This window comes from Mesocricetus auratus, unplaced genomic scaffold (genome assembly GCF_017639785.1).
Source record: "Mesocricetus auratus isolate SY011 unplaced genomic scaffold, BCM_Maur_2.0 Super-Scaffold_2245, whole genome shotgun sequence".
NCBI classification, from domain to species: domain Eukaryota; kingdom Metazoa; phylum Chordata; class Mammalia; order Rodentia; family Cricetidae; genus Mesocricetus; species Mesocricetus auratus.
This window is the reverse complement of record NW_024429180.1, coordinates 42223218-42231995: the sequence shown is the minus strand read 5'-3', so window position 1 is coordinate 42231995 and position 8778 is coordinate 42223218. Positions and strand designations below refer to the sequence as shown.

Here is an 8778-nt window from a genome sequence, read left to right as displayed (position 1 = left end):
AGACTTGGAGGGAGCCCTCTTGAGTTGAAAACATAGAGATTCAAACATAGATTCTAACCAAGGTTTGGGAAATCATTTGACTCACATCTTCAAGCAAAGAGAACATTGGGATGCATTAGAAGAGACCTACTGGTTTAGCAGTCAGTTATTAATGAGGCCCCAAGAAATATGCATGCATTTTTGCTTATTTATTTATATGGTGGCTGGACACAATTGGATGCAGGCTGAGTGTGGCCAGTTGCAATCAAACCTGCCCCATGTAATTCTTGTTCTCTTTAGGTCAGTGGGCTAACCTGGTGTATGCTGGAAAGAACATGACAAGACAAGCCCCACCATGCAAGACTACATCAGGTCCTTGCTCACATGTCTGTTACAGCCCATTGACCGAAACAAGCCACACAGCAAATGCAGAATCAAGGAATGAGTAAGGGAAGAACTGTACAGTTGCATGAGGAAATGTCTGACTACAGGAGGTAGTGAGGAGCCGGAGGCAAGAGTCAGTCCACATAGCCAATAAAGACTAAAAAATTAGCAAAGTGCTTGAGGGGAAAATAATGTACAAAGGGCATATCTTGCAGGCAACTTTTCTGAGTTACTTTCTCAACCTCTGCTGAAAACCAACCCTCAAAGTCCCAAGAGACAATCACTGGGCACGTCTTCTACCAATGTCCTCCAGAGGAAACCTTGGAGCCAGGTGGGTCTAGATGGGTCGGCAGTAATAAACACAGTCCCAGGGAAGAAATCAAATCCGTGGTTTTCTTCTATTCTGGGAATGCTGGAGGATGAAGCATCTCTCTACCTTCTAAAACTATTCCATAAGTCCCACATTGGGTGCCAGGTGAAGCCAGAACCCACAAAAGTATAATAACCAACTTAGTAAAAGGTACAATAAAGAGACAAACTCACAGATACAGAGCAAAGCAGATGCCATCACTGATCCCGCTGCTATCGTCCAGCTTTCTGCCCTGGGGTCAAGAGCACCAACCATGTGCTCTGCCGCTTGGTCTCAGATCACACCAAGCATGAGCAAGAGCAAGAGAGCAAAACATTCCCCCCTCCACCAGTTTATCAGTTGTCACAGACAACACCCTAGGGCTGGTACCCCAGGGCTATAGGCAGGATGAGTTCCCACGGCATTTGCTCATCTACCCTGTACTCCCAATTCCCAGCAAAGATGGAGGAAATAGCCCTCCCACCAGGGTCATGTCTCTTGTCTGTCCTGGAGGTGGGAACTGAGCTATACACTGTTAGATTGCTTCTAAATGAAACATTTGAAGTTCTGCTATCATGGCAAGAAACATTACTGAAACACTAAAAAATAAAATAAAAATTAAAAAAAACATTCGATCATGGCATTAGAATATGTGAAACGTATGGCTCGAACTGTCTCAATGGTTAAGAGTACTGACAGTTCTTCCAGTGGAACCTGGGATACATTCCCAGCACACACATGACGACTCCTAACTGCCTATAATTCCAGTCCCAGGGGATCCTTCTGGTCTCCACAGGTACTGCATGCTTGCGGCACACAGACATACATGCAGGAAAACACCACACACATTACAATTAAGGCCAGGCGGTGGTGGCGCATACCTGGGGAGGCAGAGACAGGAGAAATCCTGTGAGTTAGAGGCTATCCTGGTCTACAGAGTGAGTACCAGGACGGGTTCCAAAGCTACACAGAGAAACCCTGTCTCGGGGGGAAAAAGGGAGAGAGAAAGGAAGGAAGGAAGGAAGGAAGGAAGGAAGGAAGGAAGGAAGGAAGGAAGGAAGGAAGGAAGGAAGGAAGGAAGGGAGGGAGGGAGGGAGGGAGGGAGGGAGGCAGGGAGGCAGGGAGGCAGGGAGGCAGGGAGGCAGGGAGGCAGGGAGGGAGGGAGGCAGGGAGGCAGGGAGGGAGGAAGGAAGGAAGAGAATTAAGAATATGCTAAATGCAGTCTGACAGTTTTTCTCCCATTCCCCCAAATGCACCTTCAAAGCAGACCTGCCCCTTCAACAAGAGCCTGACCCAGCCCTGTCCCACCACTGGGGGACTCCTAGAGGCATCAGAATACAGATCCGTTTCCATGGGTGGCTGAGCAAGTCAGGAGTGTCACCCTCCACTGCAAGTCACAGTGGCCAAGAAGGGAACTCTGAAGTCTGACAGACCTGGAAGGAACACAGACAGTTCCTGACAGTGAAGATCTGTCAGTACTCACTCACCTCACGGCCTCAGACAAATTGTTCAATCCCTCGAGCCCCTCCTGGCTAAACGGGGTCCGCTCAGTAACCAACTCCTACAACAGTCGTGTGGGTCCCAGAGACGAAACATAAAGGTGCTGAGTGTGCTGCTGGCCGCATGCAGATGCCCAGCAGAGCATGACTACAGTCATGGAGCGGAGGAGGGAAGTCTCAGCTCTGAGAAGCAGCAGCCCGAAACCACGGCTCAGGGGTCTGCAGACTCCAAAAGCGCGAGGAAGGGCTTCGGGCTGGTTTGCAGTTTTAAGCACTCCTGAGAAAAATGAAGCATTAGACTGAGAAATGCTGTGTTCTGAGCAAGAGCATGCAAAAGTGCAGGTGTCTGTGAACTTAGATCGGAAACAAGCTCACCCAGCGAGAAGCCAGAAACATCTGTTGTGAGGCCAAAAACACCTGCTGGTATCTGCTGGCTACACCACAGTTGTACCTTCTACACCACCAGCTAAGTTGCCTGGGTTTGGTTTCAGTTTGGTTTTTGTTTATTTGTTTGTTTGAGACAGGTTCTTGCTTTGTAGCCCATATTGACCCAGAATGTACTAAGCAGCCCAGGCTGGCCTCAAACTAGATTCAACCCAGTGTCTGCATCCCAAGTACTGAGAGAGTACAGGTTTGGACCACCATGTCCGACTCTATTTAAACTCATTGAGAGGTAAGGATGCCAGTCGCCATCACAACCAGTTGTTTTCAAACTAACATGTGCCTCCTTCCGGTAAATGCGGTGTTTCTAATGTGTTTCCAGTACCCTTGGTTCAATTTGATACAGATGTGTGGAATGCTTAGGCTGTGGCAGGTGTTTCAGACTCTTAAAAGGCAGAAAACAGCCATGATTTGAATGTCTACTAGGACAACCTCCTGGCTCTAGTGTGCTCTATTTTAAGGACAGTAGGTGCAGAGGAAGATCACGTGGATTGTGGTGATTATGGGTTATGGGACACAGTGGGGAATCTTGATGCTTCAAGTAAGAAAAAAAAATGAGCAAAGCATAGAAGTGAAGACCCCAAACTTGAGAGAGGGCTGGAAGATCCCCGAGAGAGGGAGGTGGGGATGACGCTAGGGAGAGAGAGGAAGAAGGGGGAGGAAGGGAGGACCTGGAGAAGAGCCCCTTAAAATGACCCCTGGCAGGCACTGGTCTTCCTGGTGTGGCATCAGGTCTCGACATGGGCTTCCTGGTTTTCCACATGCAGGACTTGGCAGTTGTCAGCACACAGAAACCAGCTTTTCGAGAACAGCTGCCCCCACTTACGTACATCTCTGCTAGATGTACGTGACAGTTCTAGAACTCCAGGATAAAAAATGTCTGATAACAGACACAAAACTATGTGATTGGTGGGGAGACTTTGGAAGTGGTAGAGAATTATTAATATATTTACAATAGTATAATATGCAGATATCCTTTCCCCTCCCCCCACTCCCCTACGTCTGCGACCCTTCTCAGCTTGCCAGCTCTGCTAAGCGTGCTTTGGGAAACACTCTGAATGAAGTTGTAGGGGAAGGGTTGGCTTAGAGCAGTGGTTCTGGACCTGTGGTGACCCCAACCGTAACATTATTTTAGTTACTACTTCAGAACTGTAATCTTGCTACTGTTATGAATCGTAATATAAATGTCTGATATCTGATGTGCGACCCCCAAAGGAGTCAGGAACCACGGTGTAGAACCATAGGTGTAGAACTATTGACTGATACAAAAGGCACAAAGCCAGAAACAAATGTCAGAGTACATTAAATGTTTCTAGAAAATATGGACCTGATTGATTATAGTCTTCTCAATTTCAACATTATCAGAGAAGTATTAGCTGGTTTAAGAATCCACCCCCAACGTTTCAGTGGTCATTCATCCACTGGCAGTTAGCTGGTCTGTCCGTGTTACTATGACTTTCCAGGGAAGCCATTGGCTTTCTTCCACGTGGTGATTTGGGCCCCAGGCTCCTCACATCTTGTGGGCCTGCCATTGCTGATGTTCTCGAAGACCCCTGTACTGAAAATACAGAGAGAAAGAGTCAAGAGAAAGCCCACCTATGCCTTAAAGGCCTCTTCTAGAAGAGACTAGTCTCTTCTGTTCACACCTGACTGCCAAAGACTAATTACATGACCACAACTGGATAGAGAAGAAACAGACAATGTGATCTTTGCACCTGCTGAGACAGGAATAATTCCACACTGGCTAAGGAAGCAGTTCTGGTAGATAGCCAGCTATACACATGTATGCCTATTAGTAGAATTGTATTTGTTTGCCTACTCCATCCCACGGTAACACGGCTTCCATAAGAACAGGGCTTTTTGTTTTCTTCGCTGAAGAATTCCTAGTTGTTTGAGGAGAGCTTGGATGGGTTGTCTCCATTCAAAGGTTAAAGGCTGGCACCCCCCAGGGGAGGGCCACAGGAAGGGTCAGGGTATGATGACCCAAAAGAGGAGGGTTCTAGGACTCTACAGGAACCCTTTTTAGATGCCAGTGGTCTGCATGTGCCTTAACTGTGGAGGACCCTTGTCCCACAGTTAAGAAACTGAAACTACTCGCTAAATGACAAATGCCTAGAAATTTCACTTGTAAGTAGTTACACAAATAACTAAAAGTATTTGCTCGCACAACTGTATACAAATTTTCCCGAAGCGGAGAGAACTGAAACATCCATCAGTGGGTAAAGGAATAAACCAAACCCACACATTGGAGTATTTGTCCCTAAAGAAAGACTGAGGTACTGATACGGATACATGAGTGAACTGTGACAACACTGTGCTAGTAAAGGACCTGGACACAAAAGGACACAGAATGCGTAATTCCCTCTAGATGCAGTGTGAAGAATGGGAGGGTCCAGAGGAGGAGCAGCCAGGGACTGCCAGGGGACAGACAGGGGGCTGCCAGGGGACAGGCAGGGGGCTGCCAGGGGCCAGGCAGGGGGCTGCCAGGGGACAGCCAGGGGGCTGCCAGGGGACAGCCAGGGACTACCAGGGGACAGCCAGGGGGATGCCAGCAGGTGGGGAAAGTGGTGAGCACTGGAGGGTATGAGCGTCTTTGGGAGTGATGGGAATGTTCTGGAATCAGTGGTGATGGGGGCAGGGGCAAGCCCTGTGACTCCTCTAGAGAACAGACCCATACACACAGGGCGAACTCTGTGCAATGTGAAATCACTCAATGAAACAGTTACTTAAAAGTCTGTCTTTAGACAAGGCGAGAAGCATGGAAGGACTTTGATCAGCCATGCTGACGCAATGAGGCACCCAACAGTGGAAGTGTCGTCGGTCTAACAGTGAGGACAGAAAAGACTCTCATGAGCCCACTGAGCTACATCCAGGAGCTGACTGAAGCTGGAGGCAGCTGCACAGAAAAGAGGTACCAGCTGCCAGGGAGGGGGTGTTATGATAAAGCTTGAGGGGGACTTGGGCGGATTCCATGACAGGAGAGGGTGACCAAGGCGGAGGGACAAACACGCCAGGCAGGCAGAGCTTAAGTGAGAAGTCGTATTAGAAAGGGAGAGGGAAGGAAAGAGAAAAGAGGTCCAGAGACCCAGAGACAGAGAGAAGAGAGAGGTGGAAAAGTCCTGTCTGCCCCCGGGGGAACCGCAGGGAAAAGGGGAGAGGGGAGAAGAGCAGGAAAAGAGAAAGTGTAGGTGGGCGGGGTCTGTCTTTTAAAGGGGTCCTGCGTGTAGATTGTACTCATGGAACCCTGGGCTGACCTGAGTGCATTCTGCCAGGCGACAGGTGCAGGCCAGAATGATGTCTGAATCCTTACGGGGGAATCCAGGTGTCTCCGAACAATCTTTGCCGCAGAGGAGCTGTGAGATGGGTCACACTGTGGCTCAGAAATTCAGTCAGGGAGTTTGTCCTTTTGTCGCTAAAACATGAAGCAAATGGTTGTCAGCACACCGCCCCCCCCACACACCCCCACCGCCGCCAATCTGGGTTGTGCAATGCTGGCCACTGGCTTGACCTCCCTGACTTTTGGTTGTTTTTCTTTTACAATACTAGTAAGTGCACAGTCAAAAGCTATTTCCGTGTACTTGGAATGACTCCCACTGAATCAGACGGCAATGGTAAGTTATTAGATGAGTGATTCAGGTCTTGAATTGAACACTTGGCAGTCTGATATCCTGCCCTATGCCCAACTCGAGTGGGTGTCTTGAGCATTCACTGTGTCCCAGGAATCTAGACATCAGAGTGGACGAGAGAGAGGGGGCGATGTCTTTAGCGAGCCCACAGGCTCGAAGAGAAGACCCTTGAGGCACAAGAGGTAAGGCCAGTGACAGAGTCAGGAAGGGTACAGCCAGCCTAGAGGTGAAGAGAGGCCTCAAACCCGAGCCTGCACTTCCTCCAGGTTCTGGATGACCTGGGGCTAACCTCGCAGCCAGCAGATATCAGAGCAACTTTTTCTGGGAGGAACACCCCTTCGGGCCCTTCAGACCGGAAGTCCAGGAAAGAGGACCTAGGGCATTGGAGAGAGCCCAAACCAGGAAGATTTTTCAGGCCCTCACCAGTGTACAAATAGGAATATCCAGTATGGTGTTACCTTTAGAGGGTTTTGACCATGAAGGGAACCCCCAAAAGGACTTTCTGGAGGATTGATAGCATTCAAAATTTAAAGCGAGACCTTAGGTCTATATGATAACTTACCTAATACATTTGTTTTTTCAACAACACAGAAACACAAACTCTCTCCTTTGTTTTTTCTTTACGGAAGAGTTCTGTGTTCTTTCATTCCTCTCTCTTAACAAGTCATTAGGTTGCTTGTGATATTTAAGCCATAAACTCAAGTTCCAATACAGGTTAAAGACTTCCACCAAATCACCAACAAGAAAGCAGCAGGGCCAGGATTTCAATCAGTTCTCAGGTTCCTATCCCAACTTTTTTATTCCTCTAAGCTAATTTTAAAATAGGAGAGGCATTGATTTTTCTCCAACTGGAGGATTTTAAGGCCGCGATTTGGGCCAAGACAGGTCAAAAAGCACACACAGCTGCTTCTGACTTGAAATTGTTTCAACTCAGGTCAGCCAGGTTGCTTCTACCACACGTTCCTGGGGACCAGGTGGGGAAGCAGTCATTGCTTCCAATACCTCATGGTTGCGTGGAGGAGACGGTGTGCGAAGCTGCCCCTGGATAGGAGGGTATGGGACAGGTGATATGCAGGAGACGCCAAGGCCAGAGAAAGCAGGAGTGAGGCAGCCAGGGTTTCTGTTGCCATTTGTCTCGTGCCCAGGGCTGGGTATAGCTCATTCAGAATACTTTCCTAGCATGCAGAAAAGTCCTGGGTTGGGTCCTTAGCAGTTTAAGCCGTATGGTGGTGCAAAATCCGGCAGTCCCAACACTAGGGGGTGGAGGCAGGAGGGTCAGAAATTCAAGGTCATCCTTAGCTACATAGCAAATCAAAATCCAGCCCTGGCTATGTCAAGACCCTGCCTCAAAAACAAACCAACAAACAAAATTCATTACCTCTATTCTTAGTTATTCCGGAGACCAAGCTGGGTGACTTCCAAATTAAATGTCCCTATTGCTTAATGTCTAAAGAAATGAGTTTTACACATTTCTCTTCTCTTTTTTCCAAGGAACCTCTGGAGGCAGCCTGCAAGTCAAAGGGAACCCTGGGGCTTTATTCATCAACTCCCTCCCCAGCCTGCTAGGGTAACCATGGCAACACTGACCTAGGTTGCTTCTGAGACTGTCAGGTTGTAGCAAGATGATGAAGGGGAATGCTGAACTTCATTGCCAAGGGGCAGAGTTTATGAGATTTCCATTGGATCAAAGTCGCAGGGAAGCCGACTGCTGAGTCTTGTTGAGTGGAAGCAAGATCTCTCCTTGGGGAGCGTCCGGCATGACAGAAAGTGTGGACCAGCCCTGCCTCTCAGCACCCCGTCATGACTGAAGCCCTTCCTGTCTGAGCACTGAGCATGACAACTGCCTGCGTATTGGGGCTGCTTTGAGAACAAATGAGTCACCTGTGTCCAACGCTGTTCACACAGGACAACAGCACTTAGGTCCCACTCTCAAGAGCCCTTCCAGAGCAGAGTTTTGCAAACTGCACGGGATTCTGCTGCTGTCACATCCGCATAAACACCCCCTGCAAGTAGCCCTCTGAAAATGACTTCACACTCCTTAAGTGCTAGATTTCTCAAAGTCCCAGAACAGAATGTCTTTGTCCTCAGAAACCCTGGAGTGACTCCTGAAGCTTCCGTGCCATGCTAGAACAGGCATATTTCGTGTGACAATCACCTCTTCCTGTACTGTCCAGAAAGGAGATTAAGGTGGCTCAGCTTGTGCTACTTTTAGACGGCCCAGCATGCTCTGCACAGCTCCAGTGAGGGTCTGTCTGTCAGTTTGCCAATCCAACAGCACGAAAGACCAACTGTGTGGAACAGAAGCCTGGGAGGAACAGCCATGCAGAAAAAAAAAAACCTCACTATAGCAGGAAATTTCCTGCCCTCAGAAAGAGGCTTCCCAACATCCATTTGAGCACGTAATAATAAATCTATCATTTAAAAAGAAAAAGCGGGAGCTGGGCGTTGGTGGCACATGCCTTTAATCCCAGCACTCGGGAGGCAGAGGCAGGTGGATCTC

General features: G+C 48.6%; 2 long non-coding RNA genes across 3 annotated transcripts; one reads left to right on the top strand and one right to left on the bottom strand.

Moving 5' to 3' along the window:
• Nucleotides 1-2691: 2691 nt before the first annotated feature.
• On the bottom strand, nt 2692-8004 carry LOC110341034. Of its 2 annotated transcripts, none has more exons than XR_002382914.2 (3): nt 7866-8004; nt 5907-6064; nt 2692-4210 (listed from the first exon to the last, which is right to left on the bottom strand). It is a non-coding gene; the product is annotated as an uncharacterized LOC110341034 (long non-coding RNA). The 2 variants fall into 2 exon arrangements; XR_002382913.2 differs by having other exon boundaries at nt 2692-4205.
• LOC106021196 lies at nt 5258-7900 on the top strand. Its single transcript, XR_001196528.3, has 3 exons — nt 5258-5563; nt 6199-6263; nt 7770-7900. It is a non-coding gene; the product is annotated as an uncharacterized LOC106021196 (long non-coding RNA).
• Nucleotides 8005-8778: the final 774 nt, after the last annotated feature.